General features: G+C 44.3%; 1 protein-coding gene across 5 annotated transcripts in view; it reads right to left on the bottom strand.

Annotated features, from left to right (window-relative positions):
- The window catches only part of LOC129706391 (chemokine-like protein TAFA-2), a 198585-nt gene extending 178959 nt beyond the window's left edge, over positions 1-19626 (bottom strand). Inside the window, exons 1-2 of one of the 5 annotated variants that reach the window (XM_055650674.1) lie at positions 18637-19626; positions 18228-18302 (exon numbers count right to left, since the gene is read on the bottom strand). The gene's annotated coding sequence lies outside the window, so the exon portion shown is untranslated. Of the gene's footprint in view, positions 1-16571; positions 16594-18227; positions 18303-18636 lie in introns of those variants that run through there. The other 4 variants (XM_055650671.1, XM_055650673.1, XM_055650670.1 and 1 more) reach the window with 4 other exon arrangements.
- Between the last annotated feature and the right edge of the window lie 3388 nt (positions 19627-23014).

Here is a 23014-nt window from a genome sequence, read left to right as displayed (position 1 = left end):
AAACTGCATTCCAGTCAATATAATGTATTAATAATTGTACGGGGACACACTCATACTTGTCTCTTTGAACCGTCCTGACACATAATTGCACCAAAAGACTAATGTTTCACACAGGAAAAGGCGACATTAGATGAATAAAAGACAGCTTGCAATCCCTTTCTGTAAGCTTAGCATCCGCATCAAAAGGTTTTGGTGAATATTTTCAAGACCTTCTAATTCTCCACAAAAGTGTAAAGCAGATGTACACAGAGAGCGGTGACTCACTGGAACGTGCTGCCATGAGTGGTGGTGGAGTCAGATACCACAGTAGGTTTGAAGAGGCTTTTCGATATGCACACAGATATGCAGGGAATGGAGGGATATGGATCACATGCAGGCAGAGGTGGATAGTTTAACTTGGCATGACATTGTGGGCTGGTGGACATGTTCCAGTGTTGTACTGTTCGATGTCCTGTATTCTAGGTACATCGACTGTCAGAGGTCTGAACTGAAAGCTGGTCTCTCATTTCCACTCCCTGTCACTGCAAACCTTTGACTTTCAGTTCTTTTTAGAAAAGCGTAATTTTGTTAACCACGCTATTAAACTAACTATTTGACCGTCAATGCTGCTATTTACAGGTATTCCATGTATAGAGATAGACACAAAAATCTGGAGTAATTCAGCAGGACATGCAGCATCTCTGGACAGAAGGAACGGGTGACATTTCAGGTCGAAACCCTTCTTCAGACCCCTTTCCAGCACGGTTTGGGAGCAGCTCTATCCGAGACCTCAAGAAATTGCAGAGAATTGTGGATGCAGTCCAGACCATCGCACGAACCAACCTCCCTTCCCTTGACTCCATTTACACTTTACACTGCCTCAACAAGGCCACCAGCATTATCAAGTCTGGTCACTCCCTCTTCTCCCCTCTCCCATCAGGAAAGGGGTCTTGAAGTGTGAAAATACACACCTCCAGATTCAGGGACAGTTTCTTCCCAGCTGTTATCATGCGACTAAACCATCCTATCAACAAATAGCGAGCGGTCCTGACCTCCCATCCACCTCATTGGAGACCATCGGACTATCTTTAATCGGACTTCATCTTGCACTGAGCATTATTCCCATTATTCTGTGTTGATACACTGTGGCCAGCTAGATTATAATCATGTATTGTTTTTCCACTAACTGGATAGCACACAACAAAAGCTTTTCACTGTGCCTCAGTACATGTGACAATAAAATAAAATAAACAGTTTTATAACCATATAACCATATAACATATAACAATTACAGCACGGAAACAGACCATCTCGGCCCTACAAGTCCGTGCCGAACAAATTTGTTTTCCCCTTAGTCTCATCTGCCTGCACTCATACCATAACCTTCCGTTCCCTTCTCATCCATATGCCTATCCAATTTATTTTTAAATGATACCAATGAACCTGCCTCCACCACTTCCACTGGAAGCTCATTCCACACCGCTACCACTCTCTGAGTAAAGAAGTTCCCCCTCATATTACCCCTAAACTTCTGTCCCTTAATTCTGAAGTCATATCCTCTTGTTTGAATCTTCCCTATTCTCAAAGGGAAAAGCTTGCCCACATCAACTCTGTCTATCCCTCTCATCATTTTAAAGACCTCTATCAAGTCCCCCCTTAATCTTCTGCGCTCCAGAGAATAAAGACCTAACTTATTCAACCTATCTCTGTAACTTAGTTGTTGAAACCCAGGCAACATTCTAGTAAATCTCCTCTGTACTCTCTCTAGTTTTCTAGATGTATCACTGTCTACTTCTATTATCAGCTTTATCAAAATTTGTGGTAACTATCATCTGCTATTTAATAACCACGGGTTTTCTGGATAATATGCAGTGTTTGTAGAATTTGTTTCTACAATCTAGAAAAGGCAGGCAATGCCTCTGAAGGTGGAAGCAGCAGCAACGGTAATTTGCATTTATGTAGCACCTGTAATGTGACAAAACATCCCGCAATGCTTTACCAACAAAATGTAGCACTGCAAAAGCTGAGAATGCAGGAAAGACACAGCCCCCTAAAATGATTTTTCAATGTACCTGATATTTCAAGTCAAGAGAAGAGTGTTTTATTGTCATGTGTCTTGTAACGGAGCAATGAAATTCTTACTTGCAGCAACAGCATCACGGTTTGTAAACACAGTACTCAATAGCTTAACAATAGTACTCGTTTCAAAAATAATAACACAAAGCACAAACCTGTTGTATCTCTTTAGATGCCAACAGAACCTATAGCTATTTCCTGCGTTTTCTGTTTCATTTTGATCCTGATCATAAATTCTCTTAATTTCAGGAAAAATTGTGTAGCTTTGTTAAGACACAAAATGCTGGAGTAACTCAGCGGGACAGGCAGCTTAATTTAGAGATACAGCGGGGAAATGGGCCCTTCGGCCCAACGGGTCCATGCCGACCAGCAGTCACCCATGCACTAGTTCTATCCTACACACTAGAGACAATTTGCCAAAGCCAATTAACCTACAAATTTGGAATTTGGGAGGAAACCGGAGCACCCGAAGGAAATCACATGATATTGGAGAAAATGTACAAACTCCGTGCAGACGGCAGCTGTAGTCAGGATCAAACCCGAGTCTCATATTTTAATAAGTTATAGGAGCAAAATTAGGCCATTCAGCCCATGATGTCCACTCCTCCGTTTAATCAAGGCTGATCTATCTTTCCCGCTCAACCCCATTCTCCTGCCTTTTCCCCATAACCTCTGACACACGTACTAACCAAGGATCTGTCAATCTCAACATGTTGATCTCAACGTCTCTGGCCCTGTAAGGCTGCGCCACTGTACCGCCCCTTTTTGAATTAGATGAAGCATAACTGAATATTCATCACGTATATATTTTTGTATCAAGCCGGTAACCTCGGGAGCTTCTGTCAATGTTTATATTTGTTTTTAAGATGCTGCCATGAAGAATTCATTCCACTGGCAAAGTTGGCACATCTTATGTTCACAGATGAGTACACAGCCTCCAACCACTGCTAATGGTGGTGCAAAGCTGACTCGAACATTTTAACTCACGTTTAGCTGAAAATGTACAAGACAGGACATGGAACCCACAACTCACAAAGTCCCTGTGCCCACAAAGAGCACACTCTCTGTATGTTAGACCTTAATATGCTTTTGCAGAAACAGGTACTGGAGATACCTTGTGCAGGAAGGAACTGCAGATGTTGGTTTACACCGAAGCTTTACAAAAAGCTGGAGTAACTCAGTAATCTCTGGAGAAAGGGAATAGGTGACATTTCGGGTCGAGGCACATCTTCAGACCAAGAGTCAGGGGAGAGGGAAGCGAGAGATATGAGAAGGTACAAAGAACAAATGAATGAAAGGTATATGAGGGTAGGTTCACAAAGTTAATTCCCGGGATGGTGGGTCTGTCATATGTTGAGAGAATGGAGCGACTGGGCTTGTATACACTGGAATTTAGAAGGATGAGAGGTGTTCTTGTTGAAACATATAAGATTATTAAGGATTGGACACACTAGAGGTAGGAAACATGTTCCCAATGATGGGGCGTCCAGAACCAGGGGCCACAATTTAAGAATAAGGGGTAGGCCATTTAAAACGGAGATGAGGAAAAACATTTTCACCCAGAGAGTTGTGAATCTGTGAAATTCTCTGCCGCAGAAGGCAGTGGAGGCCAATTCTCTGGATGCTTTCAAGAGAGTGTTAGATAGGGCTCTTAAAGATAGCGGAGTCAAGGGATATGGGGAGAAGGCAGGAACGGGGTACTGATTGTGGATGATCAAACATGATCACAGTGAATGGCGGTGCTGGCTCGAAGGGCCCAATGGCCTACTCCTGCACCTATTGTCGATTGACAAATCAAAGCCAGCAATGATGATCAAGGAAAGGTGGAGCCCACAATGGTCCATTGTTGGCTGTGGTGAAGGTAATAACAAGCAGATACAAATAGTGAAACTAAACAGGACGGCAATGAAACTAGTACAACGAGTAGGGGCGGAGAGAGGGGGAATGCAAGGGTCACTTTAGAGTTAGAGAAAACACCTTAATGTGCTAATCCGTACAACCTCAGAACCACTTAAATAAAAACAGAAAATGTTGGGAAAATTCCACAGATTCCAACATTTTCTGTTTTTATTTCAGATTTTCAGCGGTTTTCTTCATTTTTATTTGCTCAAAAACATGTCATTGGCTGTGACACCATGAGAGTGAGAAGGGGCTTTTATATAAATGAATCCCAGGATTACATTGAACAGCAGGTCAGACAGGAGCATGCTCAACAGCTCTTAACAACAAAGGTAATTTATATATCATCCTTAACTTTAATGAACTGCCCCTTAGCCACTTGACAGGAATATTATCAAACAAAATTCAGTCAATATTGGAGGGAAGATGAGGAGGTTGGCCAATGCACGAGGCACTGAGAAGGGTAAGTAATGGTGGGGGAGGGGGGGATGAGGTGGAGAGGCAGAGAGAAATGGTGGAACAAGTACATTTGTGGACATGTAATAAGCTAAGAGAGAATGTGATTCAAGAGGTGAGTGAGAGGTTATGAAGAGAAAGGTCTGCTCATTGAAAGGGGTTTTTTTTTTTTGGTTTTTTTTAAAATTATTTTTATTAGAAGTACGGTAAATTACAATACTACACAACACATATATCTTAATACATTTTTTGGACCGCTTCATTTTTTTTTGAGCTTTAAGAAAAAGATAGAAGTAAGGAAAGTAAAGAAAGTGCGCAAGAGTCGTGAAGTGCAAGAGTGTTGGGAAAAGAAAGCCCCTTAGAAAAGAAGTTAGAGAAGGAAGTAAAGTGAGAAAGTAGACCCTAGAAAAGGAAGTAGGAACAATCGCTCTATTATTACATTAAACTCCGCAGAAAGGGGACTACCAACCAAGTCTGTTTTTGTTGTTTTACCTCCCGTTACCAGGTCCTGATACCATTTATTTATTTATTTATTTTTTAAATTACTATTGCACCTCATGCTTGTAATAGGTCCAGAAACATAGACCACGTCTTTTGGAATTGGTTTGCTTTACCTGCTAAGAGGAATCTCACTCATTGAAAGGGTTTAAGAGTCGTAGAGTCTTACAGCTCAGAAACAGGTCCATGCCCACCAAGATGCCCCATCTAAGCTAGTCCCATGTACCTGCATTTATAGTCCTAGAGTCGAGAGCAAGGGCTCAACGAGGTTGACACAGTGGCACAGTGGTAGAGCTTCCTTCTGCCTCACAGTGCCAGAGACCCGGGTTCAATCCTGACTACTGTGTGTATGGATTTTTTTAATGTTCTCACATGTGGGTTTTATCCAGGTGTTCCGGTTTGCTCCCATATTCCATAGACGTTGAATTAGTGTTCGATGGTCAGCATAGACTCAGTGGGCTGAAGTGTTTCCACAATTTATCTCCATGATCAGGAGAGAGACATCACTGCTGTCCATTAGAGACCCTCTACCCCAAACATCCAGGACTGTTGCATCTGCAAAACAATTCCTTTTCCCTCATCAAATCCACATTAGTATTTTCCGCATAGAAAAGGCGACAAGGTGGTGCAGCAGTAGAGTTGCTGCCTCACAGCCAGAGACTCTGGTTTGTGGATGTTCTCTGGGTGCTCTGGTTTCCACCCACACTCCAAAGACATGCAGGTTTGTAGGTTAATTGGCTTCAGTAAAGAAAAATTGTAAATTATCTCTAGTGTGTAGGACAGTGCTTGTGTATAGGGATCGCTGGTCGGTGTGGACTCGATGGGCCGAAGGGCCTGTTTTTGCACTGTATCTATAAACTAAACTAAACCCAACTAATCTGATCCTTGTCTTCAGCATCTCCCCATTCTTATTGATATTTCCCTTCAACATGCAGCGATCAAGCAGGGCGTTCTGCTTCAATAACACAATAGCAAAATCTATCTCAAGCATCTTTTTGAAGCCCGCATATGTTCCAAGTGGATAATTTATTGACCTTGATCATAACAAACTGTTACAATGTGTTTAATTTTTTTAAATTGTAGTTTACGGTTAGGATCAGTTTCATCGGCAGAAAGAGTGAAGTGATGAGTTTTACAGAGTTTACAAAGACTGGGACAAATCGACGATGTTCACTGCATCAGATATCAGTGATGTGATTATTTTTTTAAATGATCACTATGTATTTAAACATTGCATTCAGAGTATCAGATCAAAGACACTGCCGACCATGAAAGCCTATCAGTGAAGGAGATTGAAAAGAACAATTTTAGGATTTATTGACCAGTTTTGTTTTTAATTGGTAGCAAACTGCGCTTTCTTACGAACCATTCAGTCACATCCAGCCTGCCAAATCACTGTTAAGGTCTAGCTAGAAAATTTAATCCCCTGACTAAAAACAGAAGGATTACCCTTCACCCGTAACCATTGACGATATTACCAGAGAATTCAGCAATGTGACTCGGGTAGAGTGGCCTTACAAACAAAGACTAGAGGATTGCCTGTTGTAAGATTCACAAAATTTCACTACTGTGTACCTTCCACCAGAATTACCAGTGTCCCGTGCACCTATAGTTTCATTTACAAGCACAGCATGAAAACAGGCCGTTCGGCCTACCGAGTCCATACCGACCAGCGATTCATGTACACTCGCACTATTCAACACACTTTGCATGGGACAATTTGTCATTTTTATCGAAGCCAATTGATGTACAAACCTGTGCGTCTTTGGAGTGTGGGAGGAAGCTGAAGCACCCAGAGAAAACCCACGTGGCCAAGGGGAGAACGTAGAAAGTCAAGACAGACAGCACCCAGTCAGGATCGAACCTGGGCCTGTAAGGCAGCAACTTTACCGCTGCGCCAGATCTCGTTTCGCCCTCTGATCTTTTCTATGACAATACCATATAACCATATAACCATATAACAATTACAGCACGGAAACAGGCCATCTCGGCCCTACAAGTCCGTGCCGAACAAATTTTTTTCCCCCTTAGTCCCACCTGCCTGCATTCATATGGGACTAAGGGGGAAAAAAAATACCACCCCCAAGTAAACCCCACCAGCACACCCATCAACACTTCCTCAAATGCATCATTGCACAGTTCTCCAATGTGCCCATGGATGAATGGTACCATGGTAGAGGAACATCTGGCCTCATGCTTATAACATGCGTGATCTTTGTACGTAGAGCACAGACTGGAGCAGGCCTCCTCCGTGTTTCTCATTATTGAACTTCAGATTGGATGCGTGGCCCAAATCACGAATGCATCTTTGAAAGCAACACATCTTGCCACAGACACTGGCAGTAACTTTCTTTTTGTCATCTGTGGTGATGAAGAGTACCTCAGATGCCCCATACCTCACTCGTATTTGATGTTCACAATCAAGGAAATTGCAAAGGAGAGTTGTATTACCATACAGTGGAGGAAGAAGAATAACAGGCAATTGGCACAGCTGGGAATCTTGCTATACCTTGGGTCCTCGATTTTAAGCTAATTTAAATGCCACAAGTGATTAGGAGAATTCGTTTTTTTTTCCAAACAGGATTCACAGCAAATTAAATACAATATCGCTATGTGTTACTATTGACAGAAGGAATAGGGACACCACTGATTTCTTGAGAGAAAAGTAATCTAAATGGAGATTGAGGAACGTTAAGATCCAAGAATATGGGGACACTAGTTGTTCGGGCCAGAAGACATGAAGACGTGAAAGCATAACAAAACGCATAAGAATATAATATAAACACAGAGAAGGAACATTAGTTTAGTTTAGTTTAGAGATACAGTGCAGAAACAGGGTCTACAGCCCACCAAGTCCGTGCCAACCAGCGATCCCCACACACTAACACTATCCTACACACACGAGGGACAATTTACATTTATTAAAAGGTAATTAACCTACAAACCTGTACGTCTTTGGAATGTGGGAGGAAACCGGAGCATCTGGAGAAAACCCATGAGGTGGAGAATGCACAAACTACATACTCACGGGGAGAATACACAAACTACAAACAGATAGCGCCTGTAGTCAGGTTCGAACCTGAGTCTCGCGCTGTATATTTAAAGTCTTTAAATGATGCAACGATCTGGTAAAATTGAGCAGGTTGAGGCTTTTTCCTTATTCATAGACTTAGGGTATAGGAAATCATGTTGATGCCACTGGACATGTGCATTGCTAGTTTTCTCTCAGCATTAACCATAATTGTCAGAGTGTGGCCCATTAAAGCCTTTTACAATGACTCTCATAATTGCCCAATTTGAAATACATCAATACTGATTTGGTCTATTATGTCCTCCTGCAAGCATTTCCTAACGTTATGATAATAATTCACAACGCATAATGAAAGACGCGTGGTGGGGCAGCAGGTAGTGCTGCTACTGTGGGCCAGCACAGCGGCGCAGTGGGTAGAGCTGTTGTCTCACAGCGCCAGAGACATGGGTTCGATCCAGACCTCGAGTGCTGTCTGAGTGGAGTTTGCACGTTCTCCCTGTCACCGCGTGGGTTTTCTCCAGGTGTTCCAGTTTTCCCCCCACATCCCAAAGACGTGCGGGTTTGTAGGTTAACTGGCCACGGTACATCGGCCCTTGAGTAGGAAATGGATGAGAAAGTGGGATAACATAGAACCAGTGTGAACGGATGATCGATGGTTGTCATGGACTCGGTGGGTCGAATGGTCTGTTTCCATGCAGCACCTCTAAACTAAACTACTACCTCTTGGCTCCAGGCAACTGCAAATTATCCCTCAGTGTGTGTTAACAAGGACCATCGCCTGCATTGCAGAACTGGGTAACCCTCCTGGGAGCTGCTGAACCCAAAGAGGGACCCCACAGAGTTCAGCCCTGAGAGAGACCTAACAGTTTTGATCTGTATTCTTTCAAGGCTAGAAGACTGAGTGGTAATCTTATTGTGTCATATAAGTACCTGAGGGGGCTTGAGTGGGTAGATGTAGAAATGTTTCACTGGTGGGGAAAAGTCTTGAACAAAAAGATGTAGTTACAAGGTAAAAAGGATGTTTGGAAATGTCTTCTCTCAAAGTGTGACGAATCTCAACCACAGAGGGGGATTTAGGCTAGATTATTGGAGGTATTCAACAAAGAGGTATTCAACAAAGAGATGAGGGAATTGAGGACACATCAGAAAAACCGAGGCCAGTGTAGATCAGCCTTGATCTTGAGGGCAGCACACTGGCGCAGCAGTAAAGTTGCTGCCTTACAGTGGCAGAGACCCGGGTTCGATCCTGACTACAGATGCTGTCTGTAGAGAGTTTGTACGTTCTCCCCGTGACCTGAGTGAGTTGTCTCTGGGATCTACAGTTTCCTCCCACACACCAAAGGTGTACAGGTTTGTAGGGTAATTGGCTTGGTACAATTGTAAATTGTCGCAAGTGTGTAGGATAGTGTTAGTCTATCGGGATCGCTGTTCGGTGCAGACTTGGTGGTCGAAGGGCCTGTTTCCACGCTGTATCTCTAAACTAAAGTAAACGAAAACCAAATTAAAGGCCAAGAACTGCATTGGCTGAAATAAAAAACAGGAAAAAAAACACTCAGTGGGTCAGGCAAAGAATCAGAGTTAACATGATAGGTCAATAACCTTTTTTCAGCTCAGTGTTTCTAGAATTCTATTCCTATATCTGGTAACTGCTTAGAGTGTGATAGCACCAATGAGTTCCATTAAATGCAAATCTTACTCTCCCATATACGTAGACTTTAATCCAAGTAACTATTTGTGATTGATCTCTCTCTTCTGGTTCCCTAACACGCACACAAACACACGCACGCGCAGACACACACACATGCCCTCACACACACACACCCACACATGCATGCACACACGTACATGTATACACATACACAGACACATGCACACGTATACACACATGCATACATACATGTATACACACACGGACGTACACACACCCACCCACACATGCATGCACACTCAAACACAACCACTGACCGACACACACACAAATCCTCTTACACCCACACAAACAAACACATACACATAATAAAGATAGCAATCCAGCTAGTTCACATCAGCACAATGTACATCACCAACAGCTTGCCAATGAATAACCCTTTGGTGCACTCCATAAAGGGAAGGTTAGCTTATCCATATCAGAACCTGCCCAGATTTCCAATCATTTGAACAAAAATATATTTAATATTCTTACAACTCTCCCATGAAGGGCCTTCATGTGCTAAAGATGCTTGACGAATGAAAGCTGATGACACATGTCTGAAGTCCTATCCATACAACTTTAATCCACTTCAAACACACAACTATATACAATCAATCTTAAATCTGCATCAGAGAATTTTACCACAGGTTCTTAACAACATGACAAGAGGTAATTAATAATTAGCTGTCAATCAGATTTGTAATTAAGATGAAGTGAGGGGATGGTGCAGCGGTAGAGTTGCTGCCCAACGGTGCCAGAGATCCATGTTCAATCTAGGCTACATGTGCTGTCTGTACAGAGTTTGTATGTTTTCCCCGTGACCAGGTGGGTTTTCTCCAGGTGCTCCAGTTTTCTGCGGGTGCTCTGGTTTCCTCCCAACTCTCCAAAATCGTACAGGTTTGAAGGTTATTTGGCTTCAGTAAGAATTATAAATTGTCCCTAGTGTGTAGGATAGTGCTAGTGTACGGGGGTGATCAGATTACAGTGTGAACAACAAGCTCATGCTTAATACAAACATTCAAATTTTACATTGGCTGATATTTTGCAACTATTTGTGAGTATAGATTGTAACCGCATTGAAGAATAATAACAACAAAATGACAGGTTTAGAATCAGCCCTACCTTCCTTTTCAAGTCACATGTTACTCTAACTTTGACATTAACCAAGCGACAATGAGTTGAAATCCTGCAATGCTGCACCTCAAACCCTGTAAGAATCAAGAGTCAAGATTCTAGGGTTGCAGAGTGGCGCAGTGATAGTGCTGTTACTCTACAGTGCCAGAGACCCGGTTTCGAATCTGACAATGGGTGCTGTCGGTATGGAGTTTGTACGTTCTCCCTGTGACCACGTGGGTTTTCTCCGGGTGCGCTGGATTCCTCAGAATCACCAAAGACATAGATGTTTGTAGATTAATTGGCTTCAGTAAGGATTGTAAATTGTCTCTAGTGTGTAGGATAGTGCTAGTGTGCGGGGGTGATCACTGGCGTGCACTCGGTGAACCGAAGGGCCTGTTTCCTCACCGTATCTCCAAACTAAACTAAATTAAACTAATGCTCACCTATCATTATCATTTCACTTGAAGCATTGTAGTGTGTGCTGAAAATAAACGTCAGAGCTAACGTAACTGATGATTAATTCTTTAATTTTCGACCATCGGCATGAACTTTCTGAACGTCTTAAAAAAAGTCTGTAATAGGCATGCACAAAACTGATTTCAGCTCTACAGCCCGTGGCACGTCCGGCACACTCATATGCATATGTATCACTTGCACCATTTAATAGATTTAAAGCATTCATAAATGTCCAATGGATGATCATCTGAAGAATACTTTAAATAGATAATTTCCAACACATAAAACATTTCCAATGTGTAATTTTTGTACCATCGTATCACCCCGCATCTAGCTTAGAAAAAGACCATTCAGCCCACCAACCTTTCCTACCGCAAGTCATTTCACCCTATCTATATGCCCATCAGTCCCACAGTCCGAACCTACAGTCTGAAGAAGGGTCCCGACCCGAAATGTCACCAGTGATGCTGCCTGACCCGCTGAGTTACTCCAGCACTTTGTGTCTCAAGTCAGAATGTGGTGTGACTTGGATGGGGAAATATAGAGAGCAGTGTTCCAATCCACCTACCACCCTTGGTCTGCCAGGTAGAAGAAAGAGGCAGTGGGTTGGTGAAGTGCTGTCAAAAGGTAGCAGAGATGAGTAACAGCAGCGCACTTAAAAATTAGACATAAAATGCTGGAGTAACTCAGCTGGTCAAGCAGCAACTCTGGAGAAAAGGAATTGGTGACGTTTCGGGACCGGACCCTTCTTTAGACTGAGAGTAAGGGCAGAGGGAAACTAAACTATGAAAAGGTAGAGAACAAAACGGAGCTGGCATCAATGATCAAAGAAGGTTGGAGCCCACAATGGGCCATTGTTGGCTGTTGAAGAGGTGATAACAAAGGGATACGATCAGTGAAACCAGCACGATGACTAGGGTGGTGGTGGTGGTGGGGGGGGGTGAGAGAGAGAGAGGGAATGCAAGGGTTACATGAAATTAAATAAATCAATATTCATACCGCTGGGTTGGTCTGGGCAAGGCAACTCTGACAAAGCCTGCAGCAGTTTGTGCTGAGAGCAGAGAGCTACCGTTGTGAGCTGAGTATTCTCTTCAGCAGCCTAATTGAACCTCCAGTCAGGCAGCATTAAAAGGCCTGAATTTTCTCCCATTAGCTGCAGACTTAAAGTGCCTGGCCCCTGCAAAGTCCAGCAGTGGCTTGTTCACATGAACATAGAAGATAGAACAGTACAGTATGGGAACAGGCCCTTTGGCCCACAATGTCATGAGTTCAAAAGTTATAGGAGCAGAATTAGGCCACTCAGCCCATCGAGTGTACTCCACAATTCAATCATGGCTGATCTATCTTTCCCTCTCAACCCCATTCTCCTGCCTTCTCCCCATAACCCCTGACACCCGTACTAATCAAGAATTTGTCAAGCTCCACCTTAAACATTTAATTGAGGGCGTCCACAGCCTTCTGCGGGAATGAATTCCACAGACTCACCACCCTCTGACTAAAGAAATTCCTCCTCATCTCCTTTCAAACGGTATGTCCTTTAATTCTGAGAGGCTGTGAACAGGGTGCAAGATTAACTAATCTCCTCATATACTCCCCAGCACCATTCCCTACATATCCACATGCCTTCGCCACCACGCCTGGCAACGCGTTCCAGGCACCCACCGACTTCTGAGGAGTGGACAGAAGGTTGGGCAGAGCGCATCGAGTTTTGAATGGTAGATTAAGAGGTGGAATAAATAACGCGACGGGTATACAATGAGTTTGAAGAAGGGTCCCGACCCGAAACGTCACCCATTCTGTTTGTTCTCCAGAGAAGCTGCCCGACCCGCTGATTTATTCCAGCACGTTGTGTCTATCCTCGTTATATTTCCTCGGGTCTGTTCGATACCCGAGGTCCTCGTTCATAGTCAGGAAACCGCTTTCATGCTCATATCGGCTGGATCTTGCCTGAAGGCAGACACAAAATGCTGGAGTAACTCAGCGGGGCAGGCAGCGTCTCTGGTGAGAATGGATGGATGACGTTTCTTCAGACTGAGGGTCGGGGAAGAGGGGAAACGAGAGAGATATAGACGGATCTTGCCTGGTTCTTGGGTGGAAACTCGCAACTACAAGCGGTCGGTGGTGAGGGATTAACCTACATCATCTCCGCGCCCGACCAAATTAACACAATCATCCACCCCGGCAGTGCCTGTGTACTTGGAAGGCGTTCGCAAGAACACTGACTTGACTGAGTCGCAAGGAGAACATGTGGTTGATCGATAAACTGTCCTTAAATATCAATAGCTAATCAATCAGAGGAACAGGACCAGGGGACCAAAGCATCATCGCTAGTTTATAAATGAGGGATTGCATTGTGCAGCATGATGGAAAATAATGATTTAGCACCGTTCAGTAACGTTAGAGTCAGAGTCATACAGCGTGGAAACAGGCCCTTCGGCCCAACCTGCCCACACAGACCAACATGTCCCATCTACACTAGTCCCACCTGCCTCCCTCGAAATTTGTAGGAAGGGACTGCAGCTGCTGGTTTCCACTGAAGATAGACAGAAATGGCTGGAGTAACTCAGCGGGACAGGCAGGCAGCATCTCTGGAGAACAGGAATGGGCGATGTTTCGGGTCGAGACCAGAAACGTCACCCATTCCTTCTCTCCAGAGATGCTACCAGTCCCCCTAAACCTGTCGTATCCGTGTACTTGTCTAAATATTTCTTAAACGTTTCTATAGTGCCCGCTTAAATATAAAGAATTAGAATTGCTGGGATATGTACATTGTATCCATTCGTGCAGGGAATTTGCGTTGTCTTATGATATTTGCATTGGCGATTGGGTGAATTAGAGAGGGTTTTAAAGGGAACAGGGTTTTTATTTAATAAAGACATGGTTCGCCTTTACTGCACATTTAATAACGACAACTTTGCTGCAAATAATTAAAGACTGTTCCGTGTATTCCATTTAACATCTATCTTTCCGTCCTGGTGACCTTGTTCCGTTGAAAGCCGAGTCTACAGGTAAAGTCGACCAAGAGGCTGCCAACGCGAGAAGGTTCCGATGGGACGTCTTAAACGGACTTGATCAATTCATATCTGTGGAGATTTATTCCCAGAGAAGGACTCGACGTGTCAAGTCATGCTGTTTAGTTATGTTAATAGATACAGCATGGAAACAGGCCATTCGGCCCACCGACTCCACGCCGACCACCGATCACACTATGTCTATGTTATCCCACTTTCTCTCCCACTCCCTACACACTAGGCGGCTGTTCACAGAGATCCAAATAACCTACAAACCCGCGCGTTTTGGGGATGTGGGAGGAAACCGGAGTGCCCGGAGGAAACGCACGCGGTCACACGCAAACTCCACACAGCCAGACAGCACCCGAGGTCAGGATCGAACCTGGTTCTCTGGCGCTGTGAGGCAGCGGCTCTACCAGCTGATCCACTGTGTTAAGATGCATTTTACAGCGCATAGTCAAAGCGAACAGTGTAAAGCAAAAACAACACAAAATGCTGGTGTTTGATCCATTATTTCCAATGTCGGCGGCAGGCAGCAACGTAAAAGCCGAACACAAAAGCGCTGCCGCACAATCCTCTAATGTGACCAATTCCAGTCGCTTTTCGAATGTCTCAATGCGGAGACAACGCGGCCCAAACCGCCCATTCCAACCGGTGGCCAAACTAGAAAATGAACAGTTCTCCACAATAACAGCAGCTTACATCAGACGCAGCATAAAGCGATAAACCATGCGCGTATGTGACCATGCTCTCAAAACCGTGTCCTAAAATCAAATTCTTGCAAAGGGCGGTGACAACAGAAAAAACACTCCATTCAACGCCACTCAACTTTAGTGCGACGTTAGAATGTTTTCTAAACTCGCTTACTTTAGCTTTTCCTAATCAATGGGACGCAACCCACACTTTTAAACCGCTTTAATCCCACTGTTGATGTGGACAAATTAATTTAAACTTGAAATAAAAAAGCAAAAAACTGATATATCTTTATCACGAACGATATTTACTCTCTTGATATTCGTTGGTTATTCTACAGTTAGTTGTAAATTAAAGTTTATTTTTTTAGACGACGGTCTTAAAGAGAGATGAAGTCTGGAACTGACTGTTGACGAGGCAAGGAATGTTGGCCCTGTTCTCCAGTGGATCCCCATCTTTTTTGGGATTCAATTCGATGGTCAACCCTTATAATGTTCTCTTACGTCTCGCAAAATGACCCAAATCGTTCAATGCGGATGGGCTTGGGATGAAATTCAGGAAGGTGTCAGCCCCTAATCGGACCCCTTATGCCATTCACACAGGGGCTCAACTCCTAAACCACAGTTCAATAGAACATCGCATTCAACGGCAGCTGGCGAGAGGGGGAGATACAAATGGAAACATTCTCTACACTTCCACAGATAAATAGTTCCCTTTTACAGGCTTTCCCCCCGAAGTGCTGCGTGTATAATGACTAATATAACACAGGGAAGGGGTAATAGGGAGAGGGAAGGGGTAATAGGGAGAGGGGCAGAGAGAAGGGGGAGAGAGAGAGCAAGAGGAGGTGAGACGGAGAGCGAAGGGAGAGGGGGGAAGAGAGGGGGGAAGGAGAGAGGGAGAGAAGAGAGGAGAGGGAGAGAGAGAGATGGAGAGAGAGGGAGAGAGAGAGAGACGGGTAAGAGAAGAGAGAGGGATAGAGAAGAGAGAGGGATAGAGAAGAGAGAGGGATAGAGAAGAGAAAGTGATAGAGAAGAGAAAGGGATAGAGAAGAGGGAGAGGAGGACGGGGAGAGAGGAGGAGAGAGAGAGAGGGGTTGCTGCTGGATCCCGCTGAATGAGTGGCAAAACGGGGACAAAATTGAATAGGGTGAGAGCCGTCCGTGGAATTACAAATGAAGAGCACTGTAAATCAGAAAGGTCTCGTCATGGCAATCTCTGAAACATTCACCGTGGGTAGGAATTGGGTCTTTGGACTTCCTTGGTCCTGATCTCTTAAGAAAAACAAAAACCTTCAACCCCCCTCCTGCTAGAGGTTTGAGGCGGGTGAGTGTGTGTGCGTGAGTGTGTGTGCGTGGGTGTGTGTGCGTGTGAGGCGCCAGTTTGAATCGAGCATGTAGCCTGGTATTAGTCTGGAAACAAAGCGTTGACTTCGGGGCTAAATGAATCAGGAGACGGAGAGCAGTTTAACTAAGTAACCCCTTCCACGAGTCGCTGCTCGAATTACAGGTCAAATGGACTTTTTTCTCTATGAAGCAAGCAACAGCGTGAATGAAGATAAGACGGTTTTGAGGAGGAATGTGTTGAAACGGACCCGTTCTGTGCGACGGGCTGTAGCAAAGGATTATTATTTGTTAGCCTTTTGCATCCTATTTCCCCCAATTATCTACCTCTCCCATACGCCGAAGCACCCGTGGTCTTGAGGTGATTGTTGCTGCTTCTGAATGAATCCTGCAAAGTGCCCGAGAGCTGTAATCTGAAGCCTTGATTCACAACTGTTCGCCCTTCTGACTCCAACCGCCGCGGCGCGTTGGTACAAATGTGCATTTTAAGTTAATGTCTTCCGTGTGCATCTACTCGCTCGCACATCTACACACGGATTTATACACTGCCAAACATGCAGTCTTGCAGCACCCCTCCATCCTTTCTCTGCCTCGCTCTCTCCCTCACACACACACACACACTGTCAAACATGCAAATTCTCTCTTGCAAACCCTCTCTCGCTCACACACACGTACACACGTACACACACACACACACACACACAACTGATTGCTTTACACGCCCTGTACACACTTTATAACATATACAGTCTAACACTCAAGCACATCGATTGACACAAACCCCAACTACTCTGCAATCAGAACACCATACAAACCGGCCACGCGTTCTTGGTAATACACACAAGGGCACTCCTACATATGGTCATAGAATCATAAAGCACGGAAACAGGCCCTTCGGCCCAACTTGCCTATGCCGACCAAGCGGCCCCATCAACACTAGTCACATCTGCCCACGTTTGGCCCATATCCCTCTAAACCTTTCCTGTCCACGTACCTGTCCAAATGTATTTTATAAATACATTTCTAGATACACACACCAAATGCATCCACGTATTGTAACACACATGCACAGCCACGCACAGAGGTACATCTGATACTGAAACACTCGCATATTGTCACAGGACAGGCATCCAAATCCATTCGCGCTCTCTCCCTCTCACACACACGTATATAACCCCCACCAGAGACCCCCCCCCCCCCCCCCCCCCCTCTCTCTCTTGCACACGTACACCTGTCACAAAATGCACACTTCTTCACTTTTTCCACTGACACCAAACCAAACCAGTCAGAGATAGACACACAATGCTGGAGTAACTCAGCGGCATCTCTGGTGAGAAGGAATGGGTGACTTTTCGGATCGAGACCCTTCTTCAGACCCGAAAAGTCGCCCCTTCCTTCTCTCCAGAGATGCTGCCTGTCTCGCGGAGTTACTCCAGCATGTTGTGTCTATCTTCGCCTTAAACCAGCATCTGCAGTTCCTTCCTAAACAAAACCAGTGTCTGGCCAACAATTTCGCAAGCTTGTCTTGTTCATCATCTTCTAGCCGTGCGCCAGAGCACTAACATCTATGAAACCTCACTACGAGACATTGGCTGTGAGCTCCGATCAATTAGTTTGCCACATGGTTCCCAATGAACCCGGACAGTAAAAGAAAACCGAGATAAATCCCGCTGGAAAAAAATGGGAATCGCAAGATACATTTCCCAGTTATTAAGGGGAACCTTCAAAGGCGGCGAGCTGCGAATTCCTCCCCAAGACTATGCAAAGCCACCTCCAATCCTGCCTTTTTTTAACCGTTCGTTCTTTCCAAGCGGTTTACCTATGGAGCGATCTCAATGTATCGGACTGTTGTTTTAATCAATTTGACGACTATTGTTAGATTACAGGAAACTATCCGTGCTTTCCTAACGACCGGCTGAAATGCAGTTAAGAAAAAAAATAGCTCGACACTCTCTTCTCAATGCAACATCATTATATTCCTACCTTCAGTCCCTCCTCGCCTGAGAGTTACCTATAATCCACCTTTACGTTAAAGAAGCCTCAGTCTCTCGCTGCATTCTGGAAAGGAAGAATAGGGGACATTTCTTCCGCCTCAATATTAGTACCAAAGTGCAAAGCGTTTGCAAACAGCGGCTCACCCCAAACGCTGCCTGTTTGCTACACTCCTGCCTCTCTCCCTCCCTCCCTCTTACTCTCTCTCTCTTTTACTCTCTCTCTCTCTCTCTCTCTAATCCTCTCCTCCAATGCTTCTGCACACAAACCGAGGAGGAACGAGAACACATTCACACCCCCTGGTCAGTATACCCCCCAACCAGTTACCCCCAGCAGTCAGTTCTCATTGAGATTTCAGCAAGGGGTGCGAATGCAGGCACCTCGCTCTCGGAGCTATTACCTATCTCAGTCCATCTCTGGTGTGTTTGCTTGCTCGCTGTAGTTCCCCTCCGCTCTCTCTTGGGAAAGCCGATTGAACAGATCGATTCACCTCCTGGAAATCTGTATCCATGTAGATCTGGATTTTTTTTTTGATTGTTTGTTTGTTTTATGGTAGGACAGCTGGCGCGAAATATCACGTCGCCCCCTTCCTCTCGCCCATCAATTTCCAATTGTCCCGTCACAGCGAAGTGCAGGTCTTCTGTCAACTGTGATACGGTGGCGACAAGTAGCGTGGCCAATTTCTCTGCCGTCTGTATGTATGTGTGTGTAGGTTGGTCAGTAAACGTACTGTGGCAAATCTCTCTGCCGTCACACCTCTCCGTTTCTTATCCACCGTGGATCAATTAATTGAGCGACACCTTCCTGGTTCACCGGGGCCCTGGAGTGTGTCACTCGCCTTTCCCCAGCCCTCTTTACACCCCGCCTCAATTCTCCCACGGATGTCACGGGGGTGGGGTTCGTAATTCAGTCTCACGGTCCCGCGGGAACTCTCTAGTAAACCCGTGAAACTATAATCCCTGTCCTAATAAAACTAGCAGATCACTTCGCCCAGAAGTCATTTACCAGCACGTAGAACTGAGTGTGATCAATTCTGATATCGCTCCATAATTTAAATCAGATTTTTTTTTCAAAACGAGTGTACTTTCTGATTTTTTTTTAGTCTATATTGGTGAGAAATAACAACATTATCAGATTCCCTAACTAACTATGTAGAAATTGTGCTCCCGACTGTGAATTTCTGAAATACTGTCGCAAGGCAATGGTGACAAATGTTCTCGACGTTATTTTGCCATTGTTGCAGTTTTGTTTTAGTCCCGCATTGTTAACAAATGCGGGCGGCCAGGTATCGATGTGTCGAGGTGAGCAGGTGGGTTAAAGGTTTCACGGCGAGCTGGGTAATTGTGGAGATAAAACAAGGTCTCTGTCGCCCTCAAGAGCACGACTGTGGTTTTGCAGTCGCTGACTGAAATCGCTGCGTCACGGAGGTAAGAAGTGCTGATCACTTTAGTTTGCATTCTTCCTGCAGGAAGACTTGCTTAGTTACAACCCAGTGGTATGAGTATTGATTTATCTCATTTCAATTATCTATTTCTCTCTCCCTCCATCCCTCCCCACCCTTTTAATCCTACGAGCTGCCCTGCTTAGTTTCAGTTTGTATCCAGTCATCACCTTGTCCACAGCCAACAATGTGGGCTCCACCTTTCCTTGATCATCGTTGCTGCCTTTGATTCGTTCTTTCATTTATTTGTTATTTGTACCTTTTCATAGCTCTAGTTTGCCTCTCCCCTGACTCTGTCCAAAAAGGGTCTCGACCCGAAATGTCACCTATTCCTTTTCTCCAGAGATGCTGCCTGACCGACTGAGTTATTCCAGCATTTTGTGTCTATCTTCAGTGTAAACCAGCATCTGCAGTTCCTTCCTACACTGATATCTAACTGCCTAATGCACACCTATTAAAATGTAGTAGAATCCATTGGAGCAACAACACTTCATATTTAGCTTGCGCAGCAAAAAACCCTACGGTCTGAACACTGATTTTTCTAATTTCTAGGAACCTCTGCATTTACTCCCACGCACCCCTCTGCCACCCAAGTTGTCCCACTAGTTCCACTGTTCGCATCCTTGTATCTCTTCGTTGTCACCTCTTCCCCAGCCAACAATGGGCCAATATGGGCTCCACCCTTCCTTCTGTTGCTGGCCCCGATTTGTTCTGGCCTTTTCCTAATCCAAGATCCCTCCCCTCTATTTTCAGTCGGAAGAAGGGTTCTGACCTGAAATATCACCCATCCTTTTACTCCAGTGATGCTGCCTGACCTGGTGAGTTACTCCAGCTCTTTGTGTCTATCTTTGGTATAAACCAGTATCTGCAGTTCCTTTCGACACAGAAAATATTGTGTCTTGGGACTGTGGTTAGACTGCTTTTGGAGTATTGTGAGCAGTTTTGCGCCCCATATCTGAGGAAGGATGTGCTAGCATTTAGAGAGGGTCCAGAGAAGGTTTAGCTGAATGATCCCAGGGCACTGGGTCTGTATTAGCTGGAGTTTAGAAGGATGAAGGGCCTCTTTGTTGAAACTTACCAAATAGTGAAAGGTCTAGGTAGAATAGATGTGGAGAAGATGTTTCCACTCGAGACTCTAGGACCCAGAGGGCACTGCCTCAGAATAAAAGGACGTGCCTTTAGAAAGAAGGTGAGGAGGAATTTCTTTAGGCAGAGGGTGGTGACTCTGGAACTCATTGCCACAGACGGCTGTGGAGGCCAAGTCATTGGGTATTTTTAAAGCAGAGATTGACAGGTTCTTGATAAGTAAGGTTGTCAAAGGTTATGGGGAGAAGGCAGGAGAAAGGGGTTGAGAGGGTAAGATAGATCAGCCATGATTGAATGGCAGAGTAGACACAATGGGCCAAATGGCCTAACTCTGCTCCTGTAACTTATGAACTTATGAAAAGATAACAGGTTATTCTACTCCAGACCAATGTGTTATGCAAGTGTTCCTGGGTACCAGTTTCCAGATCACAAAGCTGCATTCTGTAATGCAGGTTCTTTATAAAGGCATAACTCTATGGTAATCAATGCACATACATTGTTTTTGAATATGTATTTTGTGTTTGTGGATCAGTTCTTGCATAGTGTGCAGAATGCATTTCCAGGAATAAGAAGCTAATGGAATTAGTGCTAAGAGTGGTTGTTACAACATTATAGATGTGTTACTGACAAAACTATTGTGCTGGGAACCTGATGCAAATGCTTACCCACCTCCCCATAGATTTAGACTTTAGACTTTCAGAGACACAGCGTGGAAACAGGCCCTTTGGCCCACAGATTCTACGCCGACTAGTGATCATACGATCAGTCTGCACCTGCTGGAGTTTAGAAGTAAGTTTAAATGATTAACCTCATTTAAACTTACAGACTAATGAAAGGCTTGGATAGAATGGATGTGTAGAGGATGTTTCAACTTGTGGGGGAGTCTAGTACCGGAGGCCACAGCCTCAGAATAAAAGGATGTGCCTTTAGAAAATGAGAATAGGAAGAATTTCTTTAGTCAGAGCGTGGTGATTCTGTAGAATTCATTGCACAGTTGGCTGTGGAGGCTAAATCACTGGGTATTTTTAAAGCAAAGATTTTTTTAAAGTGGAAATTGACAGTGATTAGTAAGGGTGTCAAAGGTTATGGGGAGAAGGCAGGAGAATGGGATTGAGAGGGAAAGATTGATCAGCCATGATTGGATGGCGGAGTAGACTCGATGGCCGAAATGTCTACTTCCACTTCTGTGACATGAACTTATCATCCCCATGTTCTAGCACTATCCTACACTAGGGAAAATTTACAATTTTTACTGAAGTCAATCAACCTACAAACTTTGATGTCTTTGGAGTGTGGGAGTAAACCGGGAGTAAACCCGGACTCCTGGTCACAGGGAGAACATACAAACTCCGTACAGACAGCATCTGTAGTCGGGATCGAAACGGGTCTCTGGTGCTATTAGGCAGCAATGCTACCACTGTGCCGCTCTGTAAGTTTGTATTAATTTTATTACAATTTAGTTCAAATCCCTTTTTTAATTGGCTGAAATATAAAGATTTTTACGATGATTTGATTTAGTAACTGTTGATAATCAGACTCGGATTCAGATTAAGTTATTATTATATTACCAGGGTAGAAAGCAATTCCTTGTTCACACGAACCTCATGGAATAAACAATATACATTACAGTATTGATAAGTACACAATAAATAAAAAAGAGTCGAATGCAGCAGATTGGTGCAAGACTGAAGTGCCATCTGAAGTGCAAAATTGTACTAAAGTGCATTCATAGAATAACCAAATGAGATAGAGTTCAGAGTAAGAGTGCAGGCAACACCTCCGTAAAGAGGGTGTGAAAGAGATGGCACAGTGGTGCAGCGGTAGAGTTACTGCCTCATACGCCAGAGACCCGGGTTTGATCATGAGTATGGGTGCTGTCTGTATGGAGTATGTAGTAATAATAATAATAATAATACATTTTATTTTTGGGCGCCTTTCAGACATCTCAAGGACACCTCACAGAGATTAACAGGAATAAAAAACATATAATCAGAATAAAATAAATAATAAAGACATCACAGAAACACAAATTAAAAACAGAATTCAGTCCAAAAACAAAAAATCAAAAACACAATATGAAGAGAGAGCAGCGGCAGCTAAAGCGCGTCAGCGTCCACTCTCTCTTCACGGCAGCCATCTTGGACAAAGACTAACAGGATTACGTACAGACAAAAAATCATCCCCCCACAATGGATACCACTGTGGGGGAAGGCACAATGTCCAGTCCCCAACCCCAAGTTCACCCAAAGTC

This window comes from Leucoraja erinacea, chromosome 19, assembly GCF_028641065.1.
Source record: "Leucoraja erinacea ecotype New England chromosome 19, Leri_hhj_1, whole genome shotgun sequence".
Taxonomy (NCBI): Eukaryota; Metazoa; Chordata; class Chondrichthyes; order Rajiformes; family Rajidae; genus Leucoraja; species Leucoraja erinaceus.
Note: the sequence above shows the minus strand (reverse complement) of the source record. Positions and strands in the feature narration are given on the sequence as shown.